This window comes from Dryobates pubescens, chromosome 28, assembly GCF_014839835.1.
Source record: "Dryobates pubescens isolate bDryPub1 chromosome 28, bDryPub1.pri, whole genome shotgun sequence".
NCBI lineage: Eukaryota > Metazoa > Chordata > Aves > Piciformes > Picidae > Dryobates > Dryobates pubescens.
In genome coordinates, this window is record NC_071639.1 from 12,104,930 (window position 1) to 12,117,034 (window position 12,105).

General features: G+C 45.8%; 1 protein-coding gene across 3 annotated transcripts in view; it reads right to left on the reverse strand.

Moving 5' to 3' along the window:
* PRDM1 (PR/SET domain 1) overlaps positions 1 to 12,105 on the reverse strand; it is a 99,457-nt gene that overhangs the window by 28,257 nt on the left and 59,095 nt on the right. The window contains exon 1 of one of the 3 annotated variants that reach the window (XM_054174085.1): positions 2,886 to 3,047. The exons of the other annotated variants lie outside the window; for them this stretch is intronic. The gene's annotated coding sequence lies outside the window, so the exon portion shown is untranslated. Of the gene's footprint in view, positions 1 to 2,885; positions 3,048 to 12,105 lie in introns of those variants that run through there. 3 annotated transcript variants of the gene reach the window in all.

Sequence of the window (12,105 nt, forward strand, 5' to 3'; positions counted from 1 at the left end):
CCTCCTACTCTCCTTTCCTGCTTCTCTCCCCTAAGCATTAAGAAGAGGTTAGGAGAGAGGGCACAGAAAACACCAGAGCACAGCACCCGGATCAATAATTCTGGAGCCCCAGACAATGCACTAATCTGCAATAACAGCTAATCATGGTCAATTTGGCACACCAGTGATTAAACTGTACTTTTCATTAGGCTCAACAAGTAGAGCAGACGCACACTGACAATTCAAATTGCCCTATCAGTAAGAGCTGCCAAACTTGTGTGCACTTGTAGCTGCTGCATCACTTGGTTGGGCCACACTAGGTGCTCTTTGGAAGCTTGTCTCTTCCTTTTATCCTTCCCTTTACCGTTTCACAGGCTGGGACCCTTAGCTGGGTTTTCTGCAACAAGCATGCCCCTGCCTCCCTTTACTAACATGAGTTCTCCTAGTTAAAGGGCTCAGTGGGTGAAACTGTGATGTGCTGTGCAGGACACTGAAAAATGACCATCACAATGACACGTTCCCTCCTGGTGCTGACAGTGTTCTGGGGTTTACTTTATATCTCAACAATATTTGGCGCTTATATCAATATTTTTTTTTTCCTTCTTTTTAAAGTATGCTTGGGAGTCTGCAGGTGACAGAGCAGAAGCATGAAAATGTGCATCACATGTCTTACAAGATGGAAAACAAGTAAAAATTACCTTGGATCTATTTATTTTTCAAACTACACTGTTCAGCCAACATCACAAAACATTCGGGGATTAAAGGATGGTTCAGATTCTCTTTTTTTCCCCACTCCTGAACATGTGAGCAAGCCTCTACTGCATCCACCTCGGAAATCTACACAGTCACTAACCCTTACATGCCACTAAGATAGTCTTTCCCATCACCTTCACAGAACATTTTTTTCTGACAACATCATCTTCTGGTTACAACTGCACCTAGAGGACTTGTTTTGCAAACTGCCCTGAGAGCCTCACCCACGAGTTTACCACAACCTTTCCCTAAAGCACAGCACCAAATTCCAGGACTCCTGGAGAACGACCCCACGCACTCAGGGGTCTCCTTCTGTTTAACTTTACCTTATCAACCTTGTACTAACTTGAATAAGTGTTAAAACTGCACTTCAAGTTGCTCTTAAAAGAGAAAAAAATATAACAAGAAAAAAGGGGGGGAAAAAAAAGAAAAAATAACAGACTGGGGAAGATGTCAAAATGAATGCAGGAAGTGTGTATTGTACTATTAATATTAATGAATCCCTAATGCATTTGCAACCCACTGGAGGTAAGCCAGTAGAGTTCTCCTGACAGCTCTTCCTCAGCAAACTACCACTGTTGGAAGATGTTGATGCTTTCCCTTTTGCTTTGTAATCTTTAAAACTAGTTTAAATCACAGCAGAGCCTACCACAAAATCGTGTATTTTGTCCTAAGTGAACACAGCAAGCCCTGGAGAGAGAGGTTCAGAAGGGAGCACACGTCCGCTCAATTTATCATTTTAAGATAGGAAGCTGCCGCAACAAACAAAACACCTCCTTGAAAGTGGGACAGCAGCAGATTGCGGTGCAGAAAGCTCTGGGATCTTTTGTTTTCCTGGAGAGCAACGACAGGAGCTTTGCAGAGAAAGACAACAGCTTCCCCTGCCTGAAATCTAAATCAGTCCATATAGGAGAGCCTGCCAACTGCTAGTTAGACGGTAACAAAATATCGCAGATAATTCACTTTTCACGATAAAGCAGAAACAAGCAGGCATGCAGCACCCAGCAGGGGCTCAACTGATAAAACGGTGTCAAACTCAAACCATTTGTCAACTGGGAGGGAAGAGAGCGAGCTGAAAGATGGACTCAGGAAGTAGATTTATCTAGTGCGACACATTAACTAGTATAAATACTACGGCAAAAGTAAACACATTTACCCAGCAGTATCTCCAGCCAGCAAGAAAAGGCTTCTGAGCCTCAGAGCCACGCTGGCCATCTCACCACTCAGCTGTCAGCTCCAACAGCAGTAGCATTTTTCTTCCTGTGCAGGATTGCAATGCCATTTAATTCACGGCACTAAAAGGTTTTATTAAAAGCGTACATTGTAATTAAGCAAAACAAAAGCGTGACTCCTCTGCTGCTTTAGTCTCCTCCCTCCGCCCAGTAGCCAAAACAATAAAACCACCTCGGCAGCAAACAAGTCAGGTAACATACCCCAGAGAAGAGCAGAGATTTGTTATATAATCATTTGCTGCTTTGCGTCCGGCTTGCTCAAAACTGCCTTATCAGAAACTTCTGTCCCGGAGGCAACCGAGGCAACAGAGGGGGGCTGACAATGCAGGTCAGTCAGGCACCGTAAGTCGCCAGCAGCGTAATGTGGGGCACACAAACAAACTGGACTAATGCCGGGCAGAAGGGCTCTCTGGATGTGTGCCTTCTGCTGGGAAGTCTGAACAAATAACACAGTTTGTGGGCAGCACATCCCTGCTGCAATCACCAGGAAGAAGGAAAGCGGTTCAAAGGGAGTTTGGATACCAACCCACAGCTACGTAACGCACACACACCTTGTGCTGGCAACCCATAATATCAGAGTGGGGCACGTCACATCAGCAAACCATCTGCTATCAAACTTAAAAAATTAACAGCAATCTGCATCGTTCCTTCCTCCCCCCCCCCCCAAAAAAAAAGGAAGAAAAAAATAAAAGAAAAAGGAAAAGGGGGAAAGGAAGAAAATAAAAAAAAAAAAAAGAAAAGAAAAGAAAACAGAAAAGAAAAAAGAAACAAAAAAAAAAGAAACTAAAAAGGAAAGTAAAAAGAATAAAAAAGAAAAGAAAAAGAAAAAAGAAAAATAAGAAGAAGAAGAAAGGGGGGGAAAAAAAGTAAAGGAGGTAATTCATAAAGCGGAACAGAGCAGAGTTCTTTGTTCAGCGGTACCTTCGTGTGTCCACACAGCACAGGTTCCCCACCTCCAGCATCTCAGGATGTTAGTCCATATGGAAGGTCTGCCGCTCACTCTCACACTCGCGCACACACACGCATGCTCGCACTCCCCGACACGCACACCACACCCGCGCTCCGGCTCCCCGACACGCACTGCCTGCCACCCGCTCCGAGGGTTTTAGAATTTCCTCTTGCTAGCAGATTCCTCCCTCCCCTCGCATCCACTCCACCCCGTTCTGTAATTAGGCTTAACAAGAGCAATTAACAAAACAAACTCCTCTCCGCCTGGTGGCCTGATAACTCTGATTGTCATAATGTATTAAGATGTGTAAGCCAGTTTAAAATAAAGGTAAATTACAAGATTGCACAAGAGCCGTTTCGCACCGATTTTTACTGCTTTTAGCATGGGGATAATGAGCACTCAACCGCGCCTTGAATTGAAAACACAACCCCCAAAACTCACCTCTGAAGAGCAGGACTCAAGATTGTCACTTAAGGACTCACAAGGCTAATTTTTTTTTTTGCTAAGAGAGGGCAGTTCCCTCCTCCTGTGGGTGGCAAACCCCACAGAAATAGACTTTTCTGTTTGGAATGACTCTGTGACTCTCAAAATCAAGTTTAAATGATGCTTCTGGCTTACAGGCATCCACAGATAAATGGATTGTAACTGTTCCTTTTGCCCTGCCTGGTGTTTAATGCCATGATACAGGAGACCAAAGCCTCCACTTTTTTTCTGGTGGTTTGTCCATCCACTTTCAGATCACTTTCCTTCAGCAATCCAAGCAAAGAAATTTAGTGCCAGAATCATAAAACCCCCCAAACCAAACACACACACACACACACACAACCCCACCAGCAATTGAGGACTAAATGATTTCAGGTGGTCAGTGGGGAAACTTTGATGTCCTTTCCTTTCAAGGAGTCCAATACACTCAGGAAATTTACACATAGCTTCAATTCACTTGGAAAACACATCTTGTTCTGGCAGCGTGTCATTAAAACTGTCAACAGAAAATTAGTAAATACATCAGAATCATCAGCACACAGAAAATTCACGAGCAGAAGTGAAAAATAGAAGCACCCCACACACACATACACACACTTTGGTATGTGACATGGATTTGGGTTCCTATGAACTGAAAAAAAACCCCATTCCGTACAACCCGATTCACAACACCATCTGCCAACTAGCCACAAACCATTAAAGAGAGAGAGAGGGGGGGGGGGGAAGAAAAAACCAATTGAAAAGCTGGTGTTGCAAGTGTGTTGTTGGAATCCTGCAGTTTCTGACAAGCTGGGTATGTTTTCCTAAGTCAATGATTTCATCTCTGCTGGGTGTCAACATTTGCACAAGAATAATTTTGGGGGTCAGAAAGCCATCAGCGAATGAGATTTCAGGAGGTTTCATAAGAGGCAGATTGCTCAAATGCAGGGAAAGGAGGGTTTCAGCTTCCAGAACTTCACTCTTCTGCTTCTTCATTCCTCCTTCCCTGAAGCTGAGTCAAAGGTTCTGTGAAAACCTATAGCAACCCATCAGATCTGCAAGAAAGTGGCCTTGCATGAAAAGCTGCACTCTGCAGCCAGCCAAGCACTGCAAAATTACAGTAAAAGGAGACCGTTCTGGTGCAAAAAATACAACAGAAAGAGGCGATTCTGGTGCAAAAAATACAACAAAACGAGACAATCCTGGTGCAAAATTACAACAAAAGGAGACAACCTTGGCCCCAAATCAGGCACTCCTTCAATGGTAGGAGCAGCCAGGTGCAGGATAGCCTACAGAAGCCCAGTGCTGAGTGCCCTGTATATGATGCACCACCTCTTTATTTTTTTTCCACCAGATCTATTCCTGTGTCAGTGTGTAGAAAGATGAGTGCTCACTAAAAAAGTATTTTTCTTCCTGATTTTTTTCTCTCTTTCTATCCCCTTGAAAGGCCCAGTGCCTTTTTTTTTAACCATGCACTGTTCACTTGGAAGCCCAAACTCATTTAGTCTCGTGTTTTTCCACTTTGCTCCTCACAACAGGAGCACTGAATGCCACACAAATATCAAATCATGACTAATCTGATATTCACAATGCCTCTCCCATATGCTGATGAAGGTATCATTGCTGGTCTCGCTCTGCAGGGGCAGTGTGGAGGCACAATGACAACAACATCAAACACATCCAGTAATTTTGGCATGCAGAGCAGCTGATGCACGGCACATGGACCGTCTACGTTCAAAGCACAAAGCATTCCTCTTCCTGGCATCTGTGATGGCTCTGTATTTTGCAGGGCTTCCCACCAGGCGCCCAGGAAGATGTCAAAATTAACCTGCAAAAGGCTCTGCTGAGGTGAACTGGAATGAATCTTAATCAGAATCACAAGCAGAAAGAGTACCTGGCTCCTCAGACCACAGCTCATCTGTCCTGAGAAGTTCAGCACTTCTTCCTGCCACGGCTATTTTACTTCCTTACACTGCAGCAAAGGAGATGGAGGGAAGAGGTGTCTCCAAGATAACATTTCATTACCCCACCCCAGTTTATCTCCCCTAGCAAGCTTGTCTGATACCTGAATGAAGCAAGTAGCCAGTCAAAAAAACCCCAAACCCCAACAGTAATTAAATGAGTAATTAAAGACACTATCATAATGTGTGAGGATCAAATTGGGGTTAGGCAAACAACCTGAACTCTGGAGACTGTGAGTTTAGCAATTTAGCAAAGTTCTTCAGCGGCTTTTGTGCTGCTTTCTGAAGCTGCAAATAGAAGAAGCAGAGATCCCATGACCTGGCACCACACTGATGCCCACACGGATCATCACCAGAGCTGGGACAGTCTGACCTGCCGCAGGCAGACCTCTACAGGGCAGCTAGCAGACCTGCCTCACAGCAGCCATACAGTTGCTTTGGGCAAGGTCAGCACAAGCCCTGGAAGAGACAAGACACTGGTGGGCTCCCCCAGGTGTTGTGCTGGAAGCAGAGGAATGACTACTTTCAGGCAACCCGGTTTCATGCCAGGTTTGGTGTGGAGTTTGGTCCTTCTCTCCTCTCTTTCTGTTCCATCCCATCTTCCAGAACTCATCTCCAACACTTCTGATCGGTTTCCTTGCCTGGCATGTCCTCACTTTGTTCCTGCTGACCCCTCATGTAGTTTCCCTTTCCAGTCACTCCCATTCTCCCCTCGCACACCCATGTCCTGTGTGCCAAGTCTTCTCATCAAGCCAGTTTCAGTCCCTCCTGGTTCCTCATCTGCACTTCTTTTCTCTCCTACCTAAGCAAATGTGGCACACACTCCATCCCCATGTGGCCCTTCCTGCTGTCTAGCAAGCCAGGACTCCATGGCCTGAGCAGCAGTGTGGCACAGTTCAATCTCCAGGCATCTCCTGGTGCAGGCCTGCAGTGGCGAGCTGAGTTCACACATAGAGCAGACATGGTGTCAAGCCAACTGGAAGTCCTGTGACTATGTTAGTGTGGCACTGAGCCCGAGCTATTAAGCCCTGGTGAGAAGCCGGATATATTAGCTTGGGCTTAGCACCATGCTAATGCAGTCAGGCAGCTTTTGGATGAGAGCTGGCTTACATCCCACCCGCTTTTAACACCGAGCTTGCTCCTCTTCCTCTACCACAACCCATAAATCCCTCAGTCTGGTACCAACCTTACTCTCAGTTTCCCTCCTCCCTAACACTGCTGGTCTCCAGGCAGTCTCTCCTCCTTCATAATTCCCTCCAGGTTCAGCTCTTGTCCACAAGCTTTTAAAAAACAGCTCCTCCTGATGACTCTCAGGATGGTTTGTAGTAAGTGCGCACTGAACACAGGTTTTTCTGGTCTCAGTCCTAGATCCACAGCATTCACTGACTGAAGCCAGCTGTGATGCCCTCCTACAGTTCCTGAGCTGTTGCTCTGCCAGTTGTCTAGGTTGACTTGTAGCTCAAAAGCAAATCTCCTGGGCATGGGAGTCAGGGATGGAGTGTCCTGGTCTTGCTCTGCCAAGACACCTGACATTAAGTGAAACACATGTGCAGATCCAGGGAATCTGGGAAGTGATCCTGGCAGAGGGATGATATTCAGTCAATGACCATCACCCTTCCCTGCCACATATGCTGTCCTTCGCTTAGCCACTGAACCTCTCATTCAAACTCCTGCTCCAAAAATTTGGGGGCTGGAGATGTACTTTTCAGAAGCAAAGGCATCATCACACATTCAAACTTTACCAACACAATTTTTTGACACAGCCAAGTTCTTGGAAATAGCAGAATAGGTTTTGGGGGGAAATGAAGCTTGAGGAAAGTGCAAGAAACAACTGAGAATGTGACAGATTTATGAGCACCTCAAAGTGGGGCCTCCAAATGCAAGTGATCTGTCTTAGCAAGAGGTGAAGCTACCAGCCCTGCTTATACCAGAGATTAGTTTCCTGAGATTAATGTTACAGGGATTTTATTGTATGAGAGGGAGAATATTGCCATCACTCACAAATGACATACAAAGCACATGCAGAGATTTCAACCCTGCTTCCTTGGCCTTTCAGTGGCCCAGGCCAATACAGCAGAGCTGTATTAATTACACAGCATAAAGCCAGAGAGGATGCTCCTGTTCCAACCAGTTCACATAAAGTGCTCCTTTTCCTATACCAAATCCTAAAAGGCAATGGGGACAACAAAAATGCTGCTGCTACTATTTCTCATCACTATGAGGACCAAACAACAGACAAGTGGCTAACTGCAGTCCTTTGCTGTAATAAACCCAGAACCTAGAGTGACTTACTATCAAATTATTTCATGTATTAAATATATTTGGGATACTAATTTCCATCAGTCTGTCCTGCCATACCCCTCATCATCTAAACCTGTTGGCACCACGTGCACAGACAAATCAGGCAGCAGGGAGTGAGGGAAGCTTGCAATCAGCCCTGATGCCTTCCCTTCCTCTCAGCCCCCAGTACAGGACAGCCACTTCCTTTCTACAAACGCTTCGCTCAGATCTGTACACAAGACAGGCCACATCTTCCGGGGAGGCTCAAAGCCTTTGCAGACACACAGTTGCCTTCAAAGCATCACTGGAAATCTGTGTGGGAAGACTCTCTAATATTAAAACCATCCTATATTCTTTTCTTCTCAGCCAACAACAAACATCCTCTAAACTTATCGCTTCTCCGTTCGGTTTATTCTGGGCTGCGGAGTAAATATTCTGACTACTGAAAAAGATGCACAAATACAGAAGCAAGGAAAAGAGGAGGGAAAAATTTGCATACCCTTTCCAGAATGACAGCTCTCTTCCAGAACATAAAATTATGCATCAGCTTTTCCTCTACTGCCAAAAGCAGGCAAAAAGAAGGCTGGTGTGGAAACACTGCGCTTCCAAACGTGGCTCACCTGTCCTAAATCCCAACGGACTTACCTTATGGATCAACACTCTGCTACCTCCTTGCCAGATTTCCTCCTCCCAAAGGGGAATGCTTGTCATCTAGCAGACTCACAAGTTATTTAAGCCATGATTCTCGGTCTGAAGAACTCCCCAGCTGAAAGTTTGCTAAGGCACTTGTAACCACAGCCCAGCAGCGAGCAGAATGCGATGCTCAGGCGGCCAGCCTGTGCTTGCTGACTACAGACCAGGGGTTGTCATGCTCTCTCAGTTTCCCCATCTCTAACCTGAGAGCTACTCTCTGCAGCAGGACAGCTTTCAGAGCTGCATCCTTTGTACCCACTCCTTGCTGCCAGATGTCCTCTGCAGCCAGTTCATGGCTTTCATTTTGTATTTCACAACAGCTTAACAATTTTGCTACATTTTCACAGAGTATTACTAAGAAGTGTGCATCCTTAAAGAAGCTGCAGAGGCCAAAAGATTTGACCTCAGTTAAATCCTCCAAATTTCTCTCATTTCACATTTCTTGTTGACTGTCAAAGCAAATCCTTTGCTAGTCCCACATATAGATAACTGGATCTCAATGAAATACAGTTGAGCTGCCAAGGTGTGGGGCAGCATGATTGAGATGCTGTTTCCTCGCATACTTGGCATGTCTGCAGTGTGCCAGGACACCAGGAGAGTGTACACTACCACAGCTCACTGTGCAGAGAGAAGAGTGTCCGAACAAACCTTCAGAGATCAGTTTGTGAGGACGGATGCTGTAACCAACCCCACAGATAGCAACGAGGCTGAGGGAAATCGGTTTAAGTCTAGTGAGGATCTAAAGAGAAACAGGTAGCAGAAGCTCGGGCTGTGTGCTTGGTACTGGAATAGACAAGACACACAGGAGTACTTTTTTCTTTTACCAGGTTAATTTAGATCAGAAAGAGATTTGACTTTTGGAGGCACAGCCAACGTGGCTTTGCAAATCACCGCCTCCAAGAAAACTAAACACAAGCCATATGCACGCTTCTAAGCGTGGAAAAGTGTTTTAAGGGTCACAATATGCTTTTTAAAATCAACAATAATGGCTAGCCCATGCTTCCAATTATATTCTTTCTTCAATTAGTCTCGAAGAAACTAACACCTCTATTAATCATTTCAATTAACTCCACGCACCACATGACATCCGCACCGGCAGCCCATATGTTGCGTTCCAATCACCCAAATATTAAAGCCTTTTTAATTGATTGATCTAAAGAACATTCAACAGGCTCAAGGTGGCAGCCAGCCAGGAAATCCCAAAAGAAGATGACAAAAAGGTGGGGGTGCTAAACCAGCTTCCCAGTTTGTTTTTCCTCTTCCTCCAGGGTTCACTAAGTTAATCCAATCACAGCCCATAAAGCCCCTTTTTAATAAAATAAATAAATAGATAAGAGAACACACATGTTGGCTTTCCCCCAGAGCAGCCCCCTCCGCTCCAGCCCCAGAGCCATCCTGTTAGGAAAGTGCTGCATACGAGGGTGCATTTTTTATCCGACAGAAATATTTAGCTTGGCTGCCCGCCAGGGAATGCTGAAAGAATAGACTGAATTAGGGGATTTACCTTCCACGTGTTTGGCACGCGTCATTAGAGGCTCTCAAGAGCTTGACTTGACTCTTTCGCTCTCTCACTCTCTGTTTTTTTCTCTCCCTCCCCCCTTCCCCAACCGGAGCTTTGATGCAGAGAATAAAGCAGGAGCTATAAGAGCGGTTGATGTGCTGCCTTTCCAAGTGTTGGCACGGTGGCTTTTGTTCTGTCGGAGAAAACTGATGTCCAGTTTCTGAAGGCAATTTGCTTTGCTTTTCTTTGTTTTACGTTCCAGTCAGGTATGGGGTGAGATGGTGCAAAAGCATTCCCTTGAATGCAGGAAACCTCCCCCTCCATGCTGTGTTTCTTTCTTTCTTTTCCATAAAAGAAAAGGAAAAAGAATGAAAAATGGGGGGGGGGGGGGGAAGGAGGTTTTGAACTTTCCTGTAGACAGCCTGAAACTTGGGAGAAAGTGGCTGAAAAGCTAAACTCCTGAAGTGAAACTCCAGCCACAGAGTATTTTGGGAGCTCCTTTGAAAGGTTGGATTTGTATCAGCAACCCAGGAATTGCTCCGTCATTTGGCTTTTATATGCTGTCACAGGGACTTAGGCTATTCTACCAAACACTTCTTTACATCAGTGCTTTGGTCCTGCAAATACCTCTGAAGATCTATAACCAGAGCACATTAGTTGGGATGGTTGGTCCATACCTCATGCAGCTTCCCAGAGTCTCCAAGGTGTGAAGAGGAAGACAATATTGTAAGTTAGCCTCTGCTGCCCTCAATTTACAGAAAGAGAAAAAAACCCAACAGCAACAACGACAACAAAACCCAGAAGAGTTTCTAGCTGATTAAAAGCACGGAGGCCCTTAAACCAACAGTGAAAGCAAATGTTTGTGTCTGGCACACATGCCAGCCCTATTTACAGGGCAGAGTTTTGCAGAACAACTCCCAGTGCCACTCACACCTATCTGCTGCACTGGTGTGAGCACCAGGAGAGCCCTGCTGCAGCTGCCTCTGTCCCAGTGTCCTGTCACAGCATCAGCCAGATACAGACCCTGTTCACACGTAGGTTTTATCACTATTGATTCAAGCAAATCAGGTTAGAAGCTCTTTGTTGACCACCCTTACTCAAAGCAAGGTTCCAGCAGAGTTTCTGAACTGGTGCTGGCTCTATCTTTACCCCATCTTCGCTTGCAAATACATCTGGGTCTGCTGCTGGTTCAGCTAAATTCACGTCACCAGATGCCAGCATGTGATCCTTCATCTCTCTTTCAGTGAACTAGTTCATTGTGCCTTGCCCATCAGAAGGTCCTGGAGGCTACAGAAGGGTGACTGAAAGGATGGACAGTGGCTGGAGCACAACTGAAAACACAAGACATTAGCTCCAGCGTCAGAAGGACGCCGAAGCCCCGAGTGTAAACCACCCCAGCTGCAGGACCTCCTCAGGGCTGAAGGGCAGGCCCATAGTTTATCACATCTTAAATAAATCATTCGTACTTCACAGCCAGGTTGAAAACCACACACATAATAAGCTCTCAGTATTACTCAGTGGAAAGTGAGAACTGGAGTTTTCCACCCAAACCTGTAAAGGCTGACAAGCTCAGACATGTTTTTATGATCTCCTTCCTGGACCCCACGTTTTTAGTTCAGCTTAAGATATTTAGCCAGCCACTTGCCCCTGTTTTTTAAGCTGTCAACCTCCATGCTACTTACTAATACGACTCCTTCTCTTATGGAAGGCTCCAGCAATAACAGAGGCTTTCTTTTTATCACAAAGGAAAACTGCAGAAGTAAAGCTGCCTGGTTCTGCTGCTGACAGGGCAGGTTTGGCTTAATACACTGCAGAGATGCCAGTCAGTGGCTGGAGCACTGCTTTATGTTCCCAGCAGAGCATCTTTGCTGCTGATTCAGTCTTCAAATGCAGCACCTGACTGCTGCAAGCCAGCAGCAGTAGGAACTGCAACAGAAAATTCCCCACTGGTTGTTTCCACTTTACCAGAAAAGAGTTAAGTGATCTGGACTCAGAGTGCCAAGGGGGAGAATTGCTCTGTGGAAAAACTGCAGATTAAACAGAAAATAATTGTGAATTAAGCTGTGGATGCTGCAGGCTGACATTCCATGACAAAGAGAAGACCTCCAGTGCTCCCTGCTCCCCCAGCACGGGGCTGCACTCCTGCAAAACACCGACCAGCACAAAAGGTGCATCCTGCCACCTCCCACCTCTGCTATGAGCAGTCACAGGAATATGGGATTGTCTCTGCCTGGGACTGCCTGGGACCTGCCTGCCTGCTTTGCCTCTGGAGTGGTTACAGCGAGGCCAAGCCCA